General features: G+C 37.7%; 1 long non-coding RNA gene and 1 pseudogene across 1 annotated transcript; one reads left to right on the forward strand and one right to left on the reverse strand.

Annotated features, from left to right (window-relative positions):
- Nucleotides 1-2,564: 2,564 nt before the first annotated feature.
- Nucleotides 2,565-5,058, reverse strand: LOC101139449 (eukaryotic initiation factor 4A-I-like; annotated as a pseudogene).
- An 837-nt stretch (nucleotides 5,059-5,895) lies between these two features.
- LOC109024448 (uncharacterized) lies at nucleotides 5,896-26,720 on the forward strand. The gene is made up of 3 exons (XR_002003943.3): nucleotides 5,896-6,358; nucleotides 22,938-23,136; nucleotides 26,494-26,720. It is a non-coding gene; the product is annotated as an uncharacterized lncRNA (long non-coding RNA).
- The last annotated feature ends 775 nt before the right edge of the window (nucleotides 26,721-27,495 follow it).

Genomic DNA, 27,495 nt, shown 5'->3' on the forward strand with positions numbered 1-27,495 from the left:
CTAAATAAAAATGATGTATAGAATCATTTCATATGTTAATGTGCATTCACATATTTCCTAGGATAAAGTTTTATATTTTGCCCATTTTTAATTTTTTATTATTATTCAGTTGTGAAAATTTTAAATATATTTTTAGTAACAGACTTTCATTTTATATATACATATGTTTTGAAATATTTTCTACCAGACTGTGACTTTTTCTTTGATTTTTTTAAGTCATTAAAAGAGCAAATCATTCTTTTTTTTTTAATTTTGTTGAATGCCAATATATTTCATTTTCCTTTTATGATTCATGTTGCTGGATGTTGAGTCTAAACTTAACCCAAGTTTGTCTCTTGGGTTTTTTTTTCTGGACATCTCCTTGGAGATGTTTTATAATTTCTGCATGTGGTGCAAGGTGTGATTCACATTTATTTTTGCATATAGACGTACAATTTTTGCCACATCATCTGAAAAACCATGTTGAATTATTTCATCTACATAATTCTAGATTTCATAATCCTAAAACATGAGATTAATTAAATAACCCAGAGGTACACATTGTACACCTTGAATATATACAATTTTTTTTTTTTTTTGACACAGGGTCTCCCTCTGTCACCAGGCTGGAGTGCAGTGGCAAGATCTCAGCTCACTGCAACCTCCGCCTCCCAGATTCAAGCAATCCCCCTGCCTCAGCCTCCCAAGTAGCTGGGACTACAGGCGTGCACCACCATGCCCAGCTAATTTTTGTAGTTTTAGTCGAGACAGGTTTTACCATGTTGGCCAGGATGTTCTCAATCTCCTGACCTCATGACCTGCCCGCCTCTGCCTCTCAAAGTTCTTGGATTACAGGCGTGAGCCACCACGCCCAGCCAAATATATACAATTTTTTTATTTGTCAATTCTACCTTGATATAGCTGAAAAAGAGAAAAGGCCATTTATTTGCTCCATCAGCTGACAGTTGTTGGCACGTTGTGGAATACAGTATATAAGACCAATATACTTTGTGGTTGTATTCTCCTTCTTTTATGTTAATTTGTGTAAAATGATTCCCTTTATCTGAAGAGATTATAAGCAGAATCCTGTGTGATGGCTCAAATATTTAGTAAACTTTGTGATAGTGTAACTGGCTTAGGTCTTGAGGTTGGGAACAGGAAGCCAATACCTAAAATATAATCAAGGTGAATCATGTCCCTTTTAGAGCAGAAGTCCAAGGGCAGCAACTTGCTACCAAATGCCTGGTTGGTTATCTTAAAGTGCCATATTAAAGACTGACAGTTGATCTCGGTTGCTAAGGTATTGGGAATTTTACTACAGAAGTAGCCAGATCAACCTTATTGAGTGGGATTCCGTGCTGTCAGGCCCTGCATGGCTCCATCTCCACTACCATGGCTACCCTGTGCTTGAGTCTCTGCTGCAGCAAAAGGGTGTCTGAGCATAGATGCGATGCTGGCTGATATCAACAAGCTGCTGTTAAATCTGCACTGTTAGTGCCTCTTCTTTGTGAATGTTCTGTGGTGGATATTAAAATGTCATACATAGATCTTTATACTTTGTTCCCATTACTGTAAGTTCATCTGCGTGTCCCAGTTCTTCCAATCTTTTTCCTTCAAGCTCTATCAAACCAATCAAACCATTAGCTTCTGTAAATGTGTCTGTACATACTCCTACCATGGACTTTCTATTTCCATGTAAAGTGGATGACAACTTATACCACCCTAAGATCTGCCTATTGGGTAAATGTATAATCACCAGTCGTTTTGCAACATCTATGAGTGGGACTATTGTACAACAATAACTGATTTTCAGTTTGAACCCGCTTACAAAGGTGAGGCCTTTGGGAAACAAACTCAACCTTTTTCCTCCTCTGTCAGATGGCTGTAAAAAATTTCCCCCACACCAAAAGAGAGATGCTGGTTGCAACAAGGAAGAATGAAATGGTCTGGGCGACCCGCTGTGTAGATTAATCTCACCCTCAAGATTCTTCGTGCCTGATCCCATATATATTGCTTTCTTCTTAAAATGCATTGTTGCTAGGCCTTCTTGACTTTGGAGCTTGTGAAAATAACACATATACAGTGCAAGATGGGCAGTTGTGGTCACATGGTCACTTGATGTGCTGGGTTCAGCTGCTCAGTGTCTACCAGAGCCCTTTTACTTGCTGGGAGATGCTTTCTGAATGCAGACACGGATAGTATGACTTAAATACAGAATCCCAGGATTCTCTCTTGTGGTTCTGAGACCAGAGCTTGTCACAAATGCAAAAGAAGAAAAATAATTTTTCTTCAACCCTCATAAATTCTTAGTTAAAAAGGACCACTATAACAAAGAACAGATTAACAAGAGGAAAACAAACAGAAGTTCATTAACATGTATATTTCATATAGATGTGTGAGACACCCAGGGAATGAGTAATTTTCAAAAAGGTGGCTTTGAATTTCTATTTGCATATCTAGCATCTTAAAAAAAAACAGTAAATTTTTAGATAAGTACTAAGACACAGGAAAAGGACTTTGAGACTCTAGAAGCAGCAACTTGTGGGAAGGCAAATAAACAGCAGATAAAAGCTAATTACCACATCTCATTTCTGTTGGTCCGTATCTCCACGCACAGCAGAGACAGTGAAAACCCAAGCATGCATCTTCTCAGTGAGTCAGCCCACCTTCCTTCAAGTGTTGGTGAAGATGACTTGCCTGGGTGATGGTCAGAGTTTCATACAAGTCACGCAGTGTGTCCAGCTTCCACTTCTCTTGTTCCACATTGATGCAGAATTGGTGGATACTCTCCAGGGTCAACTCTTCCTTCTTGACCAGAATCCAAATGGGGTCCCTCATGAACTTCTTGGTCACCTCAAGCACATAAGAAAGCATTGTAGCTGACAGCAAACTACCTGGGTGTTGCTGTTAAACTTTGGAATATGTCATAGATCTTGTCCTTGAATCCATGGCTTAACATTTCATCAGCTTTGTCCAGTACAAGCATTTTGATGTATTTGGGAGACAGGTATCTCCAGTGAACCATATCAAACATGCATCCAGGGGTATGCATGATGACATGGGGAGCTTCCATCTGCAATTTCTGCACCTCAGTACACACATTGGTGCACCCAATACAGGCATGACAAGAGGTACTCATGTAGTCTCCAGGTGTTATGACCACCTTCTGTATCTGCTGAGCCAGTTCTCTAGTGGGTGCTAAGACCAAGGCCTGGGTGGCTGTTAGATCTAATTCAATCTGTGGCAGAATCGATATGACATGTGTGGCCATTTCCCCAGTCTCAGGTTGGGCTTGAGTGATCACATCATAACCCTTGACACAGGTAGAATGGCTTGCTGCTGGATGGCAGAGGGTTTCTCAAAACCATAGGCATAGATGCCACGGAGAAGAAACTCCTACAGGTTCATGTCATCAAAGCTGTCAACCATCTCATTCTAGTTACTCTCGATGATGCCTTTGGGCTCCATGCCATCAGGGTCATTGTCTCAGGATGGGGAATCCTGACTCACACCTATAATCCCAGCACTTTGGGAGGCGTAGGCAGGCAGATCACTTGAGGTCAGGAGCTCAAGACCAGCCTGGCCAACATGCTGAAACCCTGTCTCTACCAAAAATACAAAAATACCTGAACATGGTGGTGCATTCATGTAATCTCAGCTACTCAGGAGGCTGAGGCAGGACAATCGCTTGAACATTTAAACCTGGGAGGCGGAGGTAGCAGTGAGCTGAGATCGTACCACTGCACTCCAGCCTGGGTGACAGAGACTCTGTCTTAAAAAAAAAAAAAAAAAAATGCTAATTAGCAAACCATGTTAATGTAGATTCTTCTGGTACCATGTACAAGCCAATAAAGGTCTAAAGTTGTCTTTAGTGATCTTTACCTTTCTTCTCCCTGGTAGAAGAGTGACATTATACGTTTTGTCTTTGTGAATCTATGTACTACTTTTATGCACGTAGAAAAGGGCAGAAATCTTTCCTGCAACTACTTCTTCATTGTCTTTAGCTCAACAATCCTTCATATCTTCGAGTGGCATATTCTGATCTCCCACATCACTAAAGATACTTCAAATGCATGAGCCTATATGTATTATGGCTCAGGTGGCATGGCTGCTTTCATTGTAACCTGAACCTGATATGGATCCATTTCCTTCTCCAGGCCCCATTTAAAGCTGGGAAACTTGCATGCTACTTAGGAAATGGGTTGGAATTATTCTCTTAAATGTGGAATATGTTGCCTCCAGAGACCAGAGAGGCCTACCAGTCATGCACAGGAATCAAAAGAACGCATGCACCATGCCTCATGACCTTGAAATTACAGTCTATTCATGTTTTCCAGGATCCCTCGAGATTGCATAGAAGACTTTTTCCAGGATTCCTCTAGATTTTATAGAAGACAAATTGGTGGCATGGATACATTGAGAAAAAATATACCTACATCATTTAAGTTCTTTAAGAGTCTTTCTTTAAGATTAACACTAATATCTGTTGTTCTCCCTAAGACGTAATATTGCTTTTTACTCACTCTCTTGGTGAGGCAGGAATAGTTGGGCAGTTTCAAAGGCTTCCACTTGAGTGTCCTCACTGTGCTAGGTCTTACCTTACAGGAGAAGTAACATTGAGGATCATGCCAAAGGCCAATATGATCATTTCAATTAAACATTCTTGGACCTAAAGAAATAACCATCAAGGGGGTCCATTTACCAATGAATCTACTGTGATTCACAAATGGGCCAGTACTTCATCTTTTCTCCTAGAATGGGAGAGTGTGATGAAATTTCAGGCCCCTAGAAGCAAGGTCAAAGTCCTCTATATCAGTGATTAGCAGAGATTTTCTTAAAATGGGCCAGACAGCAAATATATTAGGATTTGAGAGACATAGAGTTTTTGCATCTCAAATATTCAGCTCTACTGTTGTAGTGTGACAGCAGCCATAGATAATGTGTAAGCAAGTGGATATGGCTGTGCTCCCAGTGCAGGGGCATTAGCTGGCCTTCACATGGGAAGAGTGTAGATTTCTGCAGGCCCAGAATGTTCAGAATAATCTGAGGACTCACAATTTTCAAGGCATTGGCTCTCATATCCCTATATCAACTTGTAAGGTCTTCGTCCTCTTGAATAAGGACACTGGCATGACTTCACGGACTTGCTGATTTTGAGAATTCAACCTTTCTTTTATTTTTATTTTATTTTATTTTATTTTATTTTATTTTATTTTATTTTATTTTATTTATTTTATATTTGAGAAAGAGTCTCACTCCATCACCCAGGCTGGAGTGCAGTGGCATGATATCAGTTCACTTCAACCCCCGCCTCCCAGGTTCAAGCAATTCTTGTGCCTCAGCCTTCCGAGTAGCTGAAATGACAGGCACATACCACTGCACCTGGATACAAGCTTCTTTTTAGATCTGCTATTTTTATAATAAAATTGTGGGCTTGATCCTCAACTATTTCTGCCTTATGGCTATAGGAAATGAGGATCTCTTTATGTGCTGCTAAAATGCCTCTGACTCTCACACTTAGCTATAAATTAATGAATTAATCACATTCAGCTTTTGTTTTCATTTTCTAAAATATTGAGTGCCCAGCAAAAATCAATCCATTTTATGAGCCTTATAGTTATTATCTTCCATGAACTCTGAAATCATGCTGCAGTCATTCATGTACTTCCTTCCATCAATGAAAGTTTAACAATTGCACTAGTACTTCCTACTGGGAGCTATCCGTGCTCCACCTATCAGCCATCTGGCCAACTATACAGATGCAAATTTCTCTTTATAGTCTATTTTTTAAGTCTACTCTTGGCATCTAAGTTTGTCTTCCTGTGTTCTAGAAATCATATGCAAAAATAGAGATTTGCATTTACTTGGTATATATAAAGGAGTGCTCTCAAGAACAACACCTGGAAGGAAGTGGAAGGAGTAGGATTAGTCAGAGTTGAACTGCGCGTGATGCTTCCGCAACAGAAGCCTTGGCCACTCCATGAGGAATTCTGAACCTTGCCATGACCCTTCAGATATGTCCTTTTGTACTTCTGAATTGAGCAGTCAATGAGTATCTGCTTTCTCCAGCATTAGGGGAAGCAAGGTGGCTTTGCTTGGCTGAGGACAATAAGCTCGCCTGCTACTAGGTTTCTTATTCTCTGTCGTGCTAGTATGAACTTTTGCACATGAAATTGGCACTGGTAAGGTTTTAAAAGAATGGGCAGAATTAGATGAGACCTTTTCAGGTCTTAACTTGAAACTGGGCTAGCATCACATCTGCTGCATTCTATAGGACAGAGCAAGTCACAAGGCCAGTACATTTCTGAGAACTGGATCAAGACTCCACCACACACTTGCAGGTGTGAGAGGCTGCCTTATGAAAACTCACATTCAAAGGGTAAGTGTACCAGAAACGAAATAATTGGAGACACTTTTACAATTAATCCACTACGTATAGAACTAAGATTTCAACTAATTATTATTTTTTCTTCCTATATGTTTCATAGCTTGTTCAATCTCTAAATTTTAGGATTTTGAAATAAAACGCCTTACTAATAGTTGGGGCTTCCTATTTTTTCTCCCACTTTTCCAAACCAAACCAAAGCATTCAAGGCTGTTCAAACAAAAATATAATGCATCTTTGCAAGATTGAATAGTTGAGCCAATAATGCAAAACTCACTTTTCATTTTCCTTGTTAAATGTATTTTACTTGATTGCCAACCACCAAAATAAACACTGGCACAACTGCAGGATTTTCAATTTTTTCAAATAGGAACTGGAAGTAGCAGAAATAGAATCGAGGGAATGCAAGGTCAGCACGTGATGTGTGCTTATAAAGCTGCTCTGACTACTGTCCCCACTGATTTATACTTGTCACATACTGAGGGCTCAGTTGTGGTGCCAACTTTCTTTCATTATTATCTTTATTCTAAAGTGATTTGTGTGGTGGATTAAAAAAATGCATTGCAGGAAGTCAAAAATTCTAAGTAATCTTAGTGTAATTTTGGAAACTAATATGAAGAATAGAGCAAGAAAAAAATTGGCACTTGACTTCTAAATATGGGAGATAAGATAATCTAAACAAAAAATATATCTAATGTGCTTACGAAATAATGCATGTGGCAGGAATTTAGATATTACTACTTTTTCCTTATACACAGATATCATTATGTAGAATATATCCAAGATCATCGATGGCCACAAGGCTAGGCTGAGTGTGGTGATTAGTATCTGTTTGTATTCTCTATTTGTGTCTTATTCTTCAGTTTACTTAATAAAGCTCAGAACTTTTAAATTGTTGCTAATAGCAGCCCAATTTTTTGACATTGAAATCTCTCAGCTTTATAGCTTTATAAAGCTTTATAGGCTTATCTCTGTAAACGGCAGCTGTTTCACATTCTTGGAATTTCAACTTACGAAGGTCAGTGTTAAGAACCAATTCCTACTCTCTGAAATTATTCAATCTATGTTAGAATAAGAGAGATCTGAAAAAAAGTTGACAGGTTAATTGTCTAGATTTCATGGTAGAAGTCAGTCTGCAAAAGTCCTATTGCTGACATGATAGCTTCATTATTATTTGTGTTTGTGGGGTTTTTATTCATTTATGTAGAAGGAGATGATGTTTAAGGACAGTAGCTGTCTCCATGTGCTCTTTGTTGGTGCTGGGAATTTCTTATCAGTGTGAGGTTGATTGTGAAGACATGTTTGAGGGAGAAAGCACAGGAAAACAAGCTCTTGACTGCCTTATCTTTCAGTGAGATCATGCCTCATAGAATATGTTGAGTCATTTCAACATCTTTAAGGGTTATCATTTGAGTGGTGATTCTAAGCACTGACTTGAGGTCAACTGGCTACAGGGGTAAAAAAAGTTTCATATAGCAATACATGTAAAGTTTAGATAAATTACTAAGTGATGATGGACACAGAGTTCTATAGTTCTGAGTTTATGATAAAATATTCTAATAGGAAGTCTTCCCATTATCCGTGATGTTACCCAGGCCCATACCTAATGAGAATAATAATATTTTTCATTGTATAGAAATGTCGTTATTCAACACTATTTTCATCTTTCTTATCTGTTTTGTTACACACAACAACCCAGTGAGATAGTTAAAGGGAATTTCCTCATCTTTTCTAGATGAAGAAAGTAGAGGTATGAACTTTCAAAATATTCTACATACCTGACATTCTTGAACTGGTAAGATTCTACCACAATTAGATTGGCCCAAAAAAGGGCAATGTGTTATTCCATACGAGGGGAGACAGAAAATAAAGAAATAAATGCATAAATAAGATACTTTTAAGTAGTGGTACATATTATGATAAAAATGAAAGAGGGTAATTTAACCAAAAAGTAATCATTGGGCACCTCTAAACTATGTAAATAAAGCTGGCTGTAAGAGGGATTTAAATTTAAACTGAGATTTTAATTGTATCATGGAATTACCCGTGTGGAGATGACAAGAGAAATCAAGCATTGCAAAGCCACCCTGATACACTCAATAACCTGGAAAAAGGTCAATGTGGCTGCAGTGAGCAAAGTAAAAGTGGTATAATGTGTAATCAGACAGGCAGGTAGGGGCCAGATCCTGTAGAGACTGGTCATTGTAAGAGGTGTATATTATAAGCGAAATGGAAAGCTGTTGAAGGTTCTAAGCAAGGAGACATCATTATCTATTTTGAATATTTGGAAAAATCATGCTATTTGGATTTTGGAGCAGGAAGTCCAGTAAGGATCTATGCGTAAACAAAACAGAGACCCAGGCTTGTGCTACAGCAATGATAGTGGGGAGTAGTGAACAGTTAGCATATATATTGCAGTAAAAGTGCCTGCAGATTTGCCTACAGATTAAAAGTGAGAATGAAGAGAAAAAAAGGAATGAGGATTAATGACATCTAAGCATTTGGATAAATAATGGGGCAGATGATGATAACATTTATCAAGGCAGGGGGAAATGGGTGAGTAGGTTACAAAGTCAAGTTGAAATGCTTGTTACAATTAAGTCAAAGTGCCACATAGGTAGGTGATGTACATTTCTGAAGTTCAGGCAAGAGGTTGTTATTAATGAGGGTCTCATTGGTGGATTGCATTTAAGACATGGGACATGAGATAAATGAGATTAGCCGGAGAAAGAGAGTACAGACAGAGAAAAGACACTGGGACACTGGGCCCCTCAGAATTTAGGGTCCCTACTGGAATGCTTTTAGAGATAAAATTACTACTGCTCCAATTTTTTCAACTTTTATTAATGGCTGTAATCCTAAAAACTCATAGTACAGTTATTTCATACTCCATATATATAAAATCCAAATTATTAACTTTTTAATACTTGTATTAGATGCCTCGTTCTTATCCTTCAGTTTTCATCTATATGTATGTGCTTTTCATGGCAAAGGAATTTCTTCTTGGCCATGAATGGCAAGGCAGAATGAAAAATATTGGAATTTATAATAAGATGGTGCTTGGCACCAAACTTTCTTTTACTTATGACATAATTCAGTGACTACATTTTTTCCTGATAGAGAAAATACCCAAAAACCAAATACGGCTTCAAAATATGTAAAAATATTCTTTCTCTTATGATCCAACAATAAATAATTGTTTGATAAAATGAAATAACCTTTATGTGAAGCCCATTAGGACAATTACAATTACTAGGATAAATAATTTTGTAAATATATTTCAAATGTTTCCACTGTGTAGAGTAATTGAAACTTTTTATTGCAGGTTTAGAAGGTTCCGTTCTTTAAAAAAGAGCAGGCTCACACGCACCCAGAACAACAACAATACCAACAACACCATGTGCACACGGCACAAACATTTCACAAAAAACAACAACGAAAAAAGAAGTAACTAAGGGACAGTCGTGGTGGCTCATGCCTGTAATTCCAGCACTTTGGGGGGGCAATGTGGGAGGACTGAGTGAGCCCAGGTGTTCAAGACCAGTCTGGGCAACACAGTGAGACTCTGTCTCTATTAAAAATAATAATAATGATAAAATGAAAAAGAGGTAACTAAGCTTTTGACCAAAGGGGCTTGAGAGGTCACATACTGCAAATGACTGAAATTATTCTTGTTAATTACTATGTGAAAACCATCAGTCAGTGGATTAGGTTAGACCTAGAAAACTTCTTTAAATGGGAAATGTAGCTCTGTACAAAATCCTTGTAAGACTTTGCTAATTTCGAAACTAAGAAGCCTTTTGAGCTGCATGTGGGACATATTTGGGTTAAACGGATTCAATTACAGTTCTCTTTGAAGACCAAGAGGCATATAATATGGCAAAAGAGTGAAGAAGTAGAAGTCAAAAATTATCAAAGTAATTGCAACTGCTTTAACATTAGCCTGGGATCTGAATTCAGAAACTTTGGGACCCATATAAGCCCCACAAGTAGCATACTTAATACTAAAGTAATATATACTGTGTTTTAAGTTGAAGTGATTGTTTTATAGCTCTGTCCTATCAAGGACGTCTTTTTTCACCTTTTCTTACCCACACATCTAATTCTTAAGCTTTCCCCACGTTCTGATGAAAAAGAACTCTGTAAATTCAGCTCCATACCGGCTGTGAGACAGTGTGATTTTGTAGGGGGGACAGTGTGGCTCGGCATTTACAGCGTTTGGAAAAGTCTCTACACTATGCCAATGCTGCTAATGGCCATGTTTCAGGTCATAATTTATTGTGCAAAGGCCAGACAGAAACTCAAGGGAGGTCTCTTTTGCCTCAATGTTAATTTCTAACAAATGCACTAAACATTTCAAATTTTGAAGGAGGCAGACAAAATTCTGTTTCTTTGTATTTCTCCCACCATAAAATTTCAAGGTTGACTTGAAGTCATACAAGGTTAGTAATTTTCTGAGTGTTTATTTTTTTTCCTATTTTCTTAAGCGTTTGCTATATAGTGCAACTACTTCCAAAGAACAGGATGCTCTCCACAGCTAAAGAACTGCTCTAGCTAGGCAAATACTCATATCATGAATTACCATTTTAAAATATCTCAGAGAACACTCTTTGAAGTAATCCTTCCTCAAATCCTATTTGAAACTGGATTCGTATAATGGGTAAGTGGGTAAACATTTTGTGGAATTAAATGAATGAAGGGGAAAATGAATTTTGTCACCTATAAAGTTGTTATCTTTAAAGGAATGCCTGAGTGTTACTTCTTCTCAAAATTCTGGGAAAACCAGATGGAGTATTGTTAACCAAGGAATTCCTAACTCATGGTTTGAAAGTCTGTGAGGGTTTATGAGAATTAAGGTTAAGTGAAGAAAGGCACTGAAACAGTTCGGTGGATACAAAAATGTGCTTTTTAGTCACCAAATTTTACATGTTTTTATTTATCCAATCTTTCCATTTCTCTTTCCCTAATATTTTGCCTACTCTTCTTCATCACAAGGACCATGTGTTACAACAATTTTGAAATCTATTAAGCAACTCGCTAGTCATTTAGTGATTTGCTTTCGAGTGAAGGATTAATATAATTATAAATCGAATACAAATTACTTTCAGTGTTATATACAATGTATTTATATTACTGATAAAAATAATCCAAATATTCTCAGCCTTTCAAATTGGCATTAATACAGGAATGATATTTTAAAAATCCCACTTAATCCAAATTACTTAAAAAACAACTCTGTTTTCTACAGTAATTCTGCTCTGGAAGTAGATGATGTAAGGATGAATTTGTAGCACTTATTGATATAAAAATAATTAAACCAGTAAAATATAATCATCTCATTCATTATCTGCACTGCTTGGCATATGATAAGGCACTAACAATGGATTCCTAGCAAATGGATTGCAGTTAAATAAATGTAGACCATCCAAATAATCAAATATTACAGTGCACATCTTGGATTTAGATGTAATATATTAACAATTTGCAGCTTATAAAATTCGGAGATGTGAGAAGGGTTTGGAGGCATCATCCGTTTCTTTGTTGGATGTACTCCACACCCAGCTTGCCCAACACTGAACTTAGATACCCGAGATGATAAGATAAGGAATGTTTTAAAAACATGTATCCCATCTGACCTTAAATCTTAGAAGGAAACGTCAGGATTTCCTCTTTATATATTGCTTTCTCTATTTTTCCCTTCCCTCATTTCTTCACTTTTGCTTTCCTTGCTTTGGAACAATTTCAAATATAAACTAATTTTTGATGATTTTTCTAGCATTATTTAATTTTTGGTAGGAGATGTAATGTAATTGTGGTTACGAAAAAGAACGTACTATTTTTAGGCTATGGATGTTAAATTTTTTAGAGACATAGGGATATTTGTGTGCAATAGATTTTCAAAGGTTTTCAAAAGTACATGCAAATATGCACACATAGACACACAGAGCAAATTTGTTAAAGTGTTAATAGATTTCAGTTCTAGGTAGGGAGCATGTTGGTGTTTTTTTCTAAGTTTCTTCCCACTCTTTTGTATTTTTGATATTTTTTATTATAAAAAGATGGAAAAAGACATAGACCCTATGACAATCAATTCTATGTCAACTTGGCAGGGTTCTAGTAGCAATTTTTAATCAAACACCAATCTAGGTGTTGCTATGAAGATATTTTGTAGATGTGATTAAGGTCTATCATCAGTTGACTTTAAGTAAAGGAGATTATCCTAGGTTATCTGGATGGGCCTGATTCAGTCGGTTAAAAGGCTTAGTACCAGAACTGAGGTTTCCCTGAATAATAATAAGTCCTGCCTGTGGAATGAAGCTTTAGTTCATGCTCTAGAATTTCAGTCTCCTTTCTTGAAGGTCTGCCCTACGGGCTTTGGACTTGCCTAATCAGCCTCCACGATCACATAAGCCCACTCACTGAAATAAATCCTTTAACATATAGCTCCTACTGGTTCTGGTCCCCTGATTGAAACTTGACTGATACATACCCTTTCATCCAAAAGCTTCCTGTATAGTTGACAGGCCATATGAGGGACACTTAGCTTAGACTGGGGACAATGTCAGAGAAAACTGTGTAACTTCCCCACGGAGGAGATACTTGATTCAAGACCCGAAAAGCATGTCATAATTGATAAAACTATGAAGAAATTTATTTATTTTGAGACAGAGTCTCACTCTGTCACCCAGACTGGAGTGCAGTGGTGTGATCTCGGCTCATTGCAACCTCTGCCTCCTAAGCTCAAGCAGTCCTCCCACCTCAGCTTCCCAAGTAGCTGGGACTACAGGTCTGCACCACTATACCCAGCTAATTTTTGTATTTTTTTGGAGAGACAAGGTTTCACCATGTTGCCCAGGCTGGTCTTGAACTCCTGAGCTCAAGCAATCTGCCCACCTTGCCCTCCCAAAGTGCTGGGACTACAGACCTCAGCCACTGCGCCTGGCCAGGAAGTTATTTTTATATATATTTAACACTAAATTGGTCCATTGACCTAAGAAAGTTAGGTGTAGGTATTAGATACAGGGACTAAAAATATTTGAAGAGGGTCGCATGACTTTATTGAATATCATTTTGCGATGGGGTTTTCTAACAAACAGTCAATTAAACAGTGTGGAGTGCATTATGGGCAAGAAGTTGTCTTAGCACTCTTAGGGAAACAGTCAAAACATTGGATTTATATGTTTTGTGAATGTATTTACCATTTAATGTTCTATGCAGAGGATACTTAAGGTTTGCATTCCTTATGTAGATGATAGAACTACTTGTCAAATAAGATTACTTTTTCATGCTTTTAGTACAATTTAAATTTTCCTAGCATGACAGATAATCCACAAAATCCCTCTACTAATTTACACATAAATTATCTATAGAGATGGCAGAGCTACAAGTAGAACATAAATTGTTTAAAATCAATGATACAGTCATCGGCAAGCAACTTTATTCCAGGATATCCCATTTTACTCCAAAGCAGCAAGAGTGAAATGGCAACGGGGAAGTGTAGAGGGTGGTGGTGGAGAATGGAATGAAGAAAAAAAGGCAAGGAATGTTGGCTGCGCCCTGAATAGTAGCATCATCAACCTCTAAATAATCAACAATCTGGATAAATGATTTAGCATCTGACTTACTTATTTTGTCAATCCAAGTCATTTGATCTTGTCATGCCCTTTGTGGCATTCAACATATGGCCTTCAATATATTGCCTCTACTTCTTGTCTTTAAACAACTGCTACTGTGAATGTAAATTTCTAACCAAAGCCTGGTGAGATTGTTTTAATGACATGAACACAAGCTGCGTTTATGAAGGAAGCCTCAACATTCAGATGTCTTCTATTTTAGTCAAGAAGTTAAATGAAAATCGAGAGAACAATTTATTGGCAAAAGGTTTGTTTTGTCTAACCTATATGCAAAATAACCCACAATTTTGTTTTTATTCACCCATTGTTCAATCATAGGAAACTTTCATGGGAACCTAAAGCAAAAATTGCTGAACTATATATGTGGAAAATCAACCAACATGAATACAAAATGCCAAAATAAATAAAAATGGTTGTGAACACCCTCTATCAGAAGAACAGTTTCTGAAGGGAAAAACAGTGTAGAAAAGCATTAAACAAGGAGAAGTATAATTTTTGCTGGTATTTAGCAATCTAGGTTCAGTTCTTTAGAAGGACAGATCACAGATTGATTTTGGAAATCTGCTCAAGCTTAGAGGCTGGCTAAAGCTTTCCTGCTTTTACAATTTTAGATGCTTAGAAAAGGCATTTTCAAGACAACACTCGGAGCATATGAGAGAGAATAACACACTCAAAGTGTTTCCAAACTGAATGGATTTAATAACCTATGCTTTTACAGAACAATGACTTTAAAAATGTCCCAATCTTTCTCAAAAACACCACGCTGCATTAACTACTTGAGGGGATTTTCTTGAAGAGCAACGACAACAATAAACAACATTTTTGGTTCAAGAAGATCCCTTTTCCTTATTTCCTTCTTAGGTTTTAATATAAAAGCTAAACCATAATAATCTTTTTCTTTTTTATGTATTTTACAGAATCCAATGCATATCAACTTATTAAAGCATTATAATGCACAAGTGCTCCCAAGTGTTACTGTTTCCTGTCGTTTTCTCCTCCCAAGGTTGGTCAGAGAGGCACATTTAACGTGCTGCAGATCATTACTTTATCTGTAAAGACTTCTCCCATGGGTGTGAGGCAGAAGAAGTAATTGTTGAAGTCGGGAATTGTATGTGTTCCCCACCCTTGTGATTAACTCAAACGAGAAGGGATGTGGCAAGAGCAGAGCCTGGAAAACTCAAATTTGAGATAGAAACCATGCTCTTGTTTTTCTCAACTGATTATGTTCAACAGTGCCAAATAAATAATCCTGCAAATTGGGAAGGGTGACTAGGAAAGCAGAGTGGGAAACAACAGCAAAAAGAAGGAAAATCTCTATTTCTCAAAGACTCTTTTTGTAATTTAAAATGTTATTAGAGTGCCATAAAATAAGTATTTCTGTTAATGTTTTTGCCTGATGAATATATGTGTCTTCTTTTTTTAATGTTTAAAATTATTTTACCTTTCTATGAAAATATTTAATTAAGGTGTATTATGTATTTGTAATTAAATCCAACAAAACTTAGATGATAATTTTAATGAATTAATTACAAAGTAAGAGAGTCATTAGGGAGTGCCTTCTAAGACATTTGCCAGCATTCATGGCCCTTTCCCCTGGATGCTGGTAGCATCACCTCTTTGATTGTGATAATCATAACATCCCCAGAGATTGGCAAGTGTGTCCTACAGGGCCACATTTCTCCCCCTACAGCAAACTGAGCTTTAAGGAAACAAAGCAATGGCAGTTAGGAAAACAAAAACACTAAAAAATGATATAACTATAGAGAAATAACACAAATAAAGTCAATCTTAGAAGGTAATAGAGTGAAGAAAGACAAAAAGAAGGATGGGTGAAGAAATGGGTTTGGGGAGAGTAAATGTATAACTGAAGGACTCAATATTTCCCCCAAAAAGTAAGAGCAGAACAGTTATGAAATGTGAAAGAGTGGTTTGATGCTAGCAGATTTTTAGGAGTTTGATAGAGGATATGATTTAGCTTTTGCAAAAATAACTTGCCAAGGAATATTGAGGAGCAGCTGAGGTTGAATAATAAGCTGAAGTGGTGCCAATCAGCAAGCTGATGAAATATTCCCCAACAATGTTCAACCTCAAGGGAATCAATAAATAGAAAACAAATGGTGAGACAGATCAGCGTTTGAGGTTTTAACGGGCAGGTGTGGTTCTGGAATTAGATGGAAAGAAAGAGATCCCAGGATAGAATGTAGGTAAAATGATTGGTGATTAGATCCAGGCTGGGTTATCAGGAAGAGAATGAGTGATAATGGAAAAACTGGGAAAAAAAGCCAGAGAATTATTAAGTGTTTGGAGGCTTTGATAAATTACAAAAATATGTTTCATGTAACTAATAAAGTGGGACAAGTAAAACTCTAAAAAATGTAGTTATTAAGAGGGCTGGGTGCATGCATATTAATCCAAGGTACAGAGCCCTCCTATTGGAAATATACAAACAGTCTCTGTGCATTGCATATATACTGACTTGAGGGTTTAGACACTCCCCTTACCAATATCTGTTTGTATGTGTGTGTGTGTGTGTGTGTGTATATATATATACACATACATATATTAAATAAATCTATCTTTTATATATTTATCTGTCTAACTCTAATTAATATTTGAGAGTTTTGTTAATTTTTTTTTAAATCATTGGCTTCTTACATCATGGTGAAGGAAAGTAAATGTGTGTATGTAATCTACGTTAATCAAGTAGGACTAATTAGAGCTAACAGAGAGTTTATTTTTGTCTTTTATTGTCTCTTTAAACTTGTACAGAGGATAAATTTTTTTCTCTACCACTAGATAAAAGTGGGGGGAGGATGCTATAATTTCTGGTCATTTTTAGATGGTATAAAATACATGGTCACTTTAAGTGGCAAACACAGTCTCATGTTTTCAGCAAATTAAAATGTCCGGTCATAGATATCATAAGGTAAGAGAGTCAGTAGGGAGTGTCTTCTAAGACATTTGCCAGCATTCATGACCCTTTCCCCTAGATGCCCGTAGCATCACCTCCTTAGTTATGATAATCATAACATCTCCACACATTGGCAAGTTCCTCCTACCAGGCCAAATTTCTCCCCCTACAGCAAACTCACCTTTAAGGAAAAAAAGCAATGGCAGTAAGAAAGAAAAAAAAAAAAGATATAACTAGGCCGGCCATGGTGGCTCTTGCCTGTAATCCCAGCACTTTGGGAGGCCGAGGTGGGAGGATCATGAGGTCAGGAGATCAATACCATCCTGGCTAACACACTGAAACCCCGTCTCTACTAAAAATACAAAAAAATTAGCTGGGCATGGTGGCCCCTGCCTGTAGTCCCAGCTACTCTGGAGGCTGAGGCAGGAAAATTGCTTGGACCTGGGAGGCAGAGGTTGCTGTGAGCTGAGATCGCACCACTGCACTCCAGACTGGGCAACAGAGTGAGACTCCATCTCAAAAAAAAAAAAAAAAAGATGTAACTGTAAAGAAACAGCACAGAGAAATATTATTTGAATCTCTATTTGAGATAATTTGCCTTTCTATTCCTCTGTCAGCTAGGATCAGCCTTAGGAGGGCTGTGGCTGTCAGAAAAATTAATTGGAGTGGGCTTCACTATTCTTGTCACTCAATCCTAACCCTGCTGATAGATGCTACTTCTAATCCCTAAGGATGGTATGAAACGAGAGAAGATGCAAAAGGAGGCAGACAGCATTCCTCCTTGCCTGGCACTACTGCATGCAGCCTTCATATGTCCTGTATCTAGCAGGTATTTAAAGCTGTGGCTTCTCTTGCAAGGTATTTTGTGAGTTCTTTAAAGGCAACTAGTTGGTTTCCTTAGACTATAGCTTCCATGATGTAGGTGATGACTCTCTGTTGCCTTGCCACTGTTGATCTGCTTTACCTTTCTCCACCAGGAGCCACTTACTGTTGTAATCTTGGGACTATAGGATGCTGCCCCTCTGGGTAGGGATCATTTTGGATGACCTCGTGGCTAATGTTCCTTCTGTAGGTGTCACATCCAGTCACTGGGATGCATGCATTTTGACCTGCCTGTCACCAGCTGGAAGTGCAGTTCCTTTCCAGCTGCAGCTCCCTACTCTGCTGCCAAGAATACGTCTTCTTCCTCTGGCATGAGTCAACCATCTGTTTCCCACTGGAGGGAATACATGTCGAGCTTTCTGAGTGTGCCTATTCAAACCCCTCTACTAGAATTGGGATGAGGAAGAAATGCCTGCGCCCCAAGCCTTTGTGGGAAAGGATAGTGAGAGTCCCAGCACAGCAGTCCTCTTCCCAAAATCCCACTTTGGACTCTGCAATTACCCGCATCCTTTCGACCTTTAAATTGGAGTAAGAAGCATCTGGATGAGGAACCCAAGTACCGTGTAATGGGTTCTCATGTATTTTCATTGAACATTTAATTATAAGTTTTCACCCTGCTTCTGAGTTCACCTATTTTGAATTCCACATATAAGTGAGGTCATGTGGTATTTGTCTTTCTGTGCTTGGCTTATTTCACTTAACATAATGTCTTGCAGGTTCATCTATGTTGTCACACACAGTAAGATTTCCTGTTTTTTAAAGGTTGAATAATATTCCATTGCGTATGTGTGCCACATTTTCTTTATGCATTTATCTGCTGATGAACACAGCTTGATTCCACACCTTGGCTTTTGTGAATAGTGCTGCAATAAAGGTGGGAGTATAGATATCTCTTCGATATGCTGATTTAATTTCCTTTGGATACACTGTATACCCATTAGTGGGATTACCGGATCATATAGCAGTTCTATTTTTAATCTTTTGAGAAACCTCCATACTGTTTTTCATAACAGCATTATCAGAAAAAATGTACAAGGGTTCCCATTCCTCCGCTTTCTCACCAACACTAATGTTTCATGGTTTTGATAGTAGCATTCTAACAGCTGTAAGGTGATATTTCTTTGTGGTTTTAATGTACATTTCTCTGAGGATTGGTGATGTTGACTTTTTTTCATATGCTTGTTGGTCATCTGTATATCTTCTTTTGAGAAATGTCTATTCAGTTCTTTTGCCACTTTTCTAATTGGGTTATTTTAATTCTCACTATTGAGGCATTTGAATTCCTTACATTTTGGATATGAACCCTCATCAGATGTATGGCTTACAAATATTTTCTCCTATTCTCTGCATTGTCTCTTTGCTCTATTGACTGTTTCCTTTGCTGTCCAGATGTTTTTGGTTTGATGGAATTCCATTTGTCTATTTTTATTTTTGTTGCCTATACCTTTGAGTTAGTCTTGTTTTTTAATATTTGCCCCTTCTAAGATTTGTGTAGAAAGAAATTTTGAATGTTTTCAGCATAAAGAAATGCTAAATATTTGAGGTGATTAATAGGCTAATTACCCTGATTTGATCATTATACACTGTATACATGTATAGAAATATCACTCTGTACCATAAACATGTGTACAATTATTATGTGACAACTAAAAATAAAGTAAAATATTTTTAAAAGGTAAATTAATGATAATTATGGGTTTGACTATTTGAGGACTATTGAGGAAGAATGTCAGAGAGCCCTATGCTCTTATCACTTAATAGAAGAATTTTAAAACTTAGATGCTATAACAGATAGTTTAAAAATATCTAACAACTTTTAAAAACACAGGCTATAATGTTTTGATTAAATTTATATACTCAAAATTCTATTCCTCAGAATCTATATTATAGGAGTAAAGTAATTGTATGAAAAGATAAATGTCGGAAGATATTTATTTTAGCATTGTTCATTGCGGCAAAATAATAAAATAAAATGATTGCTCACTCATTTATAACAGGAATATTGAATAAATTTCAGTGCATTCTGAGCATGAAGCCATTTAAAAAGCATAAATTAAAACGATAGCAGTTGAATTATAGGCATTTCCATAATATATTATTGGCTGATAAAAACAAGTTTCAGAAAAGTATAAAAACACAATCTTGATTTGGTTTAATCATAAAAATATGTTTTGTATTTTTTGTTGTTTTCTTACTAAAAATCTATTTGGAAATGTTAATAAAAATAGTATTATGCTTGTGAGGGCATTTACATAGCCTAAAATGTATTATTTCCCTTGTCAAAACACATTTCTCAGTTTGATTTCACGGTTTGGGTTGGATAGTAATCAGTAATTTCATGATGATCATTTTTAGCGTGATGATGTGAGATTCTGATACAGAGATAAGCCAATTTTCTTTGCTTGAAGTCCACTTTGTCCAATATACATCGCTAATCCAGCTTTATTTTGACTATTATTTGCATGAACATGATACACCTTTCTCCATCTGACAATCTGCCTTTCATTTGATATGTTTAACCATTTATATTTAATATAATTATTAAAATGTTTGGATTTAAAACTGCGATTTTAATATTTATTTTGTAATTGTTCCCTCTGTTATTTATTCCAGTTTTTCCCTTACTGTGTCCTCTTTTGTATCATTTAAACTTTACTTTTCATTCAGTTTTAATTTATTAATTGTGTATTCATTTATTTATTGTATATTTATTTATTTATTTTGAGGCACAGTCTCACTCTGTGGCCTTGGCTCACTGCAAGCTCCGCCTCCTGAGTTCACGCCATTCTCCTGCCTCAGCCTCCCTAGTAGCTGAGACTACAGGCACCCGCCACCACGCCTGGCTAATTTTTTTGATTTTTTAAGTAGAGACGGGGTTTCACTGTGTTACCAGGATGGTCTCGATCTCCTGACCTTGTGATCCACCTGCCTTGGCCTCCCAAATTGCTGGGATTACAGGCGTGAGCCACCGGTCCGGCTGTGTATTTATTTATTTATAGATGGTGTCTCACTCTGTCACCCAGGATGGAGTGCAGTGGTGTGATCTCGGCGCAATGCAACATCTGCCTCCCCAGCGATTCTCCTGTCTCAGCCTCCCGAGTAGCTGGAATTACAGGCGGGTGCCACCACGCCCCTCTAATTTTTATGTTTTTAGTAGAGACAGGGTTTCGCCATGTTGGCCAGACTGGTCTCGAAAAACTGACCTCAGGTGATACACCCACGTTGGCCTCCCAAAGTGCTGGGATTACAGGTGTGAGCCACTGTGCCAGCCTTGTGTTTTTAATAATGTACTTTGTCTTTTTGTGGTTATTTTTAACATTTGTTTGAGGAATTACAGTATATTACAGACAGCAAATTTATGTAGGTGTGCAGCAACCTCAATTCTTGCCTCCTCAGAAGAAAGAATTTGACTGAGGTACATAAGGCAGAAAGAGAGCCCTATCCAAGTTTTAGAGCAGAAGTCAAAGTTTATTAAAAAGCTTTAGGGAGGCTGAGGCAGGAGAATGGCGTGAACCTGGGAGGCAGAGCTTACAGTGAGCAGAGATCATGCCACTGCACTCCAGCCTGGGTGACAGAGCGAGACTCAGTCTCAAAAAAAAAAAAAAAAAGTTTTAGAGCAGGAATGAAAGGAAGTAAAGCAGGAGACTTGAGAGATCACATGCACAGTTTGACATTTTGACTTGGGGTTTTATATTTTGGCATGCTTCCGGGGTCTTGCCTTATTTCTCCCGATTCTTCCCTTGGGGTGAGCTGTCCGCATGTGCAGTGGCCTGCTAGCCCTTGGGAGGGGAGCATAGTAAGTGTGTTTACTGGAGTTGTATGCATGCTCACTTGAGGCATTCCTCCCTGACCAGTCACATGTCCCTAGAAGGTCATATACCAGTTGAACTCTGCCATTTTGCCTCTTAATGTGCATGCTTGAGCCTACTCACCCGACTTCTGACATTGTATTGGGAAGCTGCTAATCACGTTTCAGGTTTTTTCTATCTGTTGGGAGACAGCCGTTCCCTGGCGCCAGCTGCAGCCAATTACTATTTGAGAGAACCAGTGTAAATACCACCTGCCCATCATCTAATGGTTCCCTGACATTCCTGGTGGGGACACCGGGTGTTTCTCTTGCCCTGCTCATGTCTAACTCCTACTATAACAAATATACATTATACTCATATTTGTAATGCCCAACTAAAATCAGTATTTCAGCACTGCATGTGGAATTCAGAAAGCTTACCAGCCTTTGGGTCTCTTTATCCTCCTTTATGTTGAGTTGTCTTATGTATTACAACTATGTAGAACTAAAATACTATCAACGATGTTATAAGTTTCTTTCCACTCTCAAACATGTTTTAAACACTCCAGAGGAAAATGATAGTCTATAACATTTACTCAATAGTACCATTTATGTTGCTCTACTTTCATTACTAATGTTTCAAATTTCCCTCTGATATTCTTTCTAAAGAAGGTCTTTGAAGCCTGGGCGCAGTGGCTCTTGCCTGTAATCCCAGCACTTTGGGAGGCCGAGGCTGGTGGACCACCTGAGGTCAGGAATTCGAGACCAGCCTGGCCAACATGGCGAAACCCTGTCTCTACTAAAAATACAAAAAATTAGCTGGGTGTGGTGGCATGCGCCTGTAATCCCAGCTACTCAGGAGGCTGAGGCAGAAGAATCGCTTAAACCTGGGAGGTGGAGGTTGCAGTGGGCCGAGATTGCGCCGTTGCACTCCAACCTGGAAAACAAGAGCAAAACACCGTCTCAACAGCAACAACAAAAAGTCCTTTAATGATTCTCTTTGTAAAGATCTGCTAGCAATTAATTTTCTTAATTTCATTATTTAACTTTCATTTTTTAAAGATAGTTTCAGTACATAGATAAAGTCTGGGTTGATAATCTTTCCTTTTAGAACTTAAAAATATTGTTCCCCCCTAGAAAGTAGGTAACTATGTAAAGTGATAGATATGTTAATTAAGTTGATTGTGGTCATCATTTCACAATGTGTATGGACATCAAAACATTATATATATCTTAAATGTAAACAACTTTTATTGTCAATTATAGCTCAATAAAGCTGGGAAAATATTGTTCCATTTCCTTCTGGTCTTGACATTTTCTAATGAGTAATCTGATACCATTCAAATATCTATTGTTTAGGACACAAATCAAAATTACTCAGAATTTGAAGAGCCAGGAAAATATCAACTTGAGCGGGAAAAGGCAATCAACATATGCTATGCCCTTTATTGTGCAAAACTCGGGTAGCAGGTAAACAAGATTAACAGGGACCGCTAGGATCAAGAAATGGAAGATGCCTCCCTACATACGTCTGAGATGAATCCACAAAGATATCAATGTGAGTATGGGATGGCTTCCCATATAGTGATCAAGTAGATTGTCATATTTAAAAAAATTAAATAATTATTTTATGTTTGAAAAGGAAAGTTTATCAATTAAATTTATAAGTTTCCAATCTGTTAGACCTATGCTTTGATCACCTTTCATCAGAACTTGCCATCTACATCTACCCAACTTAGGGTTGCTAATTAGCTAGGATGATTATCACACTCACGTCCTTATATGCAAACCTTTATTTTTCTTGGTCACTGAAGAAGAGTCTCAGTTTAGATATAGGTTTTCTGTGTAAGAAAATCTGTTTTACAGAAATGTAAATACATTTTCTCTCTTACTCTAATGCTTAAACCAAAATATGAGCATAATAATACTATAGTTATATATAATAAAAATTTAATTGTAAAACTGAGTACATTAATTTTGCTTCTTCAGTAATACACAGAAGGGGTCTTTAGTGAATAAGTTGTATTCCCAAGATAGCACAGTAAATTAATAATAGAGTCAAGTGGGAACCCTGGTTTTCTTTTTCAAGTATTAGTACAATACAGTGTTTAGAGGGTTCCAGAAGAGGAATATTCCTTCAGCATATTAGACACACCTTAACATCAAATTAATACCAAATTGATTTTCAGAAATGTTCTACTTGCTGCATTGTGTTAAAAATAATCTTCAAAAGTAACAGTGGAAGATGTACGTATTTTGGGCCCACAGACTTCTGAGTTCAAATCAATCTTCTGTCCATTGGTAGCTAACAAGTACTTTATTTGAACTTGAAAATAGTGTAAATTAAACTGATCCTTAATGAAGAATTTAGCTTGGAAGCTATCGCTATGTCTGACACATTTTCAGTAACCATTTATTTTCTGCCTTCTTTGGCTGAAAAGTCATTTAATAAGATGCCTTTATAATTTTAATAATTGCGTAGTCTAATTCACCAATTATATAATACAATTGTTTAAAAACCTATTTAAGAACAATTAATCTAAATAATTCCTATTTTATTATATTTTAAATAAAATTTATATTCTGTTTAAAAATTTGCATATAGCTACCAAGGATAATTACATTTAACATTTTTTGGCTATTGTATCCTAAAATTTTATAAGTCGATATCTCAAACACCAAGACTGATGACACAAAATAACTGTAATTTCCAGTTATTATCTCTAAAGGCGTGTCTACATTAGGCAGGATGTGGAAATGTTTGCTTAAAGGTGAGGAGCAGGTCTTAAAACAATAAAGCTGCAAGAGGAAAAGCTAAAATCCCTGACACAGCTCTTGAGAATGGGATGGTCAGGTCTGAAAGTGGGATCGGAAGCACCAGGTGAATTCACTGGCTTACTCAGTGTGTGAGAAAATGTGCCTCACCAGATTCTCTTGCTGATTCACATTTTCTATATTAATAATATTTTTTTTTCTGATTATGTGAACGACACAAATAGAAATCTGGTAGCTCAGATGTGTGAAATGAGTGACTGCTCATCATACTTGCTGTGATCATTGAAATTTATTTTTTCATTAGTCTGCTCATTATTACCAAAGAGAAAAGTGCATGCTTTGCTACACACAGCCACCATCCATCTTGAGCTTATGCAGGGGAGGGCTCAGAGAGGAAGAAAGGGAGAAGAAAAACCTGAAAACAGGCTACACAGGGTCTGGGAAGAATGAGGGGGGGGGGTCAGGTTAAGCCAAGGAAGCCTGACTCTGTTCCAGGATGTGGCTACAACTACAAAACATAAACTTGCTTGTCTGCATGATTTTTTACTCCCATCCACCTTCTCATACATTCTAAGAGCAGGAAGGTGTAGCAGGTAGGTTATGAAATAACCTCGCATACTGTGTCATTTTTTTTTTTTCTTTTTTTGAGACAGAGTTTCGCTCTTGTGGCCCAGGCTGGAGTGCAATGGTGCAATCTCGACTCACCGCAACCTCCGCCTCCCGGGTTCAAGCAATTCTCCTGCCTCAGCCTCCCGAGTAGCTGGGATTACAGGCATGCGCCACCACCCCGGCTAATTTTGTATCTTTAGTAGAGACGAGGTTTCTCCATGTTGGTCAGGTGGTCTTGAACTCCCAACCTCAGGTGATCCGCTTGCCTCGGCCTCCCAAAGTGCTGGGATTACAGGCATAGGCCACTGCACCTGGCCATACTCTGTCATTTTTAATAGAGAATTAGGGCCTGATATTCCCTGAAGTTCCTATGAAAGTAAGTTACTTGCTTTTGGTTTTGTTTCTTTCCGTAGGATGTCAGGGACAACGAGAGGACAAGCCCTGTTCTGCGTCAACCTATCATGTAGGACAGGATACGTTTCTCCCACCTTCTTTGTTACAGGCACCCTGTGTCAGTCTCCACATCTAGCTCTATGTGCCCTCTCAGTCTCTGCTATGGCTCCTTGCTCTGGGAGAGACCACATACCTCAAACTCAACATCATCTCTTAATGCATCCACTCCACCACCTATCTATTGCATGTCAAAAGACACATGGGGGAGGAGCATATTTCAGCTCGACTTACAAGCATTCAATTTCTCAGACACAGTGCTTATACTGAGGGATGGATACCACTCTCGACACATGCTCTTCCCAGTACATGGTAGTTTTATATAAAAGTATAGAAGGGGCATACTTAAGAGAAAAATCAAACCAAACAAAAGAGACTTAAAAGACTTGAAAATGGCACAAGTCTTTTAAAGCCTCATTGAAGCAAATAACTACCACTAAAATTTTAAAAGTCCCTGGGAAAAAAAGTCTAACCATGCCCAGGGCCAAGGTCTCTGTGCTCCATTGGCTCCATCCACTCCTCACTTGTACCCTCATGAGCAACCCCTGGGCACCCAGCTGTGGGCTGTCTAAAGGGAAATGATCTCAGCAGTGCTGGGTTCTGTCCCTCCCTGCCTCAGCTGGTGATAGTGATCTTCCTTTTTCTTAGTTCTTCCACTTCTAGAAAACAACAATAAAAAATGGATTTACATTCTGATCAGTGTCTCAAAACTAGGTTCATTCTCCTGCCACTTCTGGCTAGCTATATTGTTCCCAAATTAGTCGGCTATTCTCCATTTATACTAACTATGGTTTATGCATGTATAATGAATGCCTGTTAACATTGAGTTTTTTTATTTTAAAGAAAATAATTTTTAATTGAAATTAGTCTTTATTTTATTATATTACTGGCATATGAGACTTGATATGAAGATTTTTTTTTTAACTGGGAGTGCTTTCTGCTTGGTCAGCAGGAGAAACAAGAAGAATGGGTTTTTAGGGTCACTTAGGAAGACGTATTTGCTATTATCCTCTTTTTATGACAATCAGAGTTGTTCTGATGTTTCCAGTTTCTATATTTCTTATTTTTTTTCTTCTTTCAGCATTTTGTTACCTGGAGGCCAAGGTGATGAGATTTGAAATCATCTTATCTAAATCCAGCACACAGTTTATACCCACTGTACCCATCAAATTATTCAAAGGTCCCTTCTGGTACATTGCAAAAATGGATGCAACTTTTCCCTCCTTTTAGCTTCTTTCCTTGTGTAATGTGACTTTGAAGCTCTTACTATTATATCAAGAAATAAAATCTATTGTCTCTGGATTGGTCTTGTGACTGCTTTGGCCAATGGAATACAACAGCAAAGCTGTTGATGTACACATTCCAACTCTAGGCCTCAAGAGCCTTGCAGAGAATTCCACCTGCTGTCCTGGGATCTCCGCCTTCCCCATAGAACCAAGCGTGGGCTGGTCCGCTGGAGGATGAGATCTCACATAGTCCATCATCAAATGGGTCTCCTTCCTACCCAGTAATACTGCAGACAAACGAGAGTTCCAGGTGAGACCAGGAGAAGTCCCTCCCTGAACCCAGTCCCTATGGCTGATGTACAAAATCATGAACTGAAAAATAGTGTTGTGTTAAGCCAGTAAATTTTTGATGAGTTTGCTATGCTGTTAAATGTTTGTTTTCAGCCACTGTATTTGGTGGTAGTTATATAGCATAAGGTAACTCATAATAATCCACACAATAAATTCCATATATTTTGACATTATAATCAAGGCCTCTCTAGGTTTATATTTCCAGTCTCAATCCTGGTACTTTTCCCTTTGAAATACATTCTCAATTCATATACTTCACATGTTTTCTTCATGTGATGCTGTTTTCTGTGACTCTGTATTTCCATATTTTATATATATTGTGCCTTCTTACCACAATACCATCACCTATCTGTTCTCGTGAACTCATACATTTTCTCCAGACCTCGTTCTAATATTATTGATTTCATAAAGATTTTTCCAACTCTTCCAAAAGATGGAAGTCCTTGACTGTCTGTTTCTACAATAATTCTCATGTGTCTTTCATGTATGGCATTTATCACATGACA

The sequence above is a fragment of the Gorilla gorilla genome, chromosome 22 (genome assembly GCF_029281585.2).
Source record: "Gorilla gorilla gorilla isolate KB3781 chromosome 22, NHGRI_mGorGor1-v2.1_pri, whole genome shotgun sequence".
NCBI lineage: Eukaryota > Metazoa > Chordata > Mammalia > Primates > Hominidae > Gorilla > Gorilla gorilla.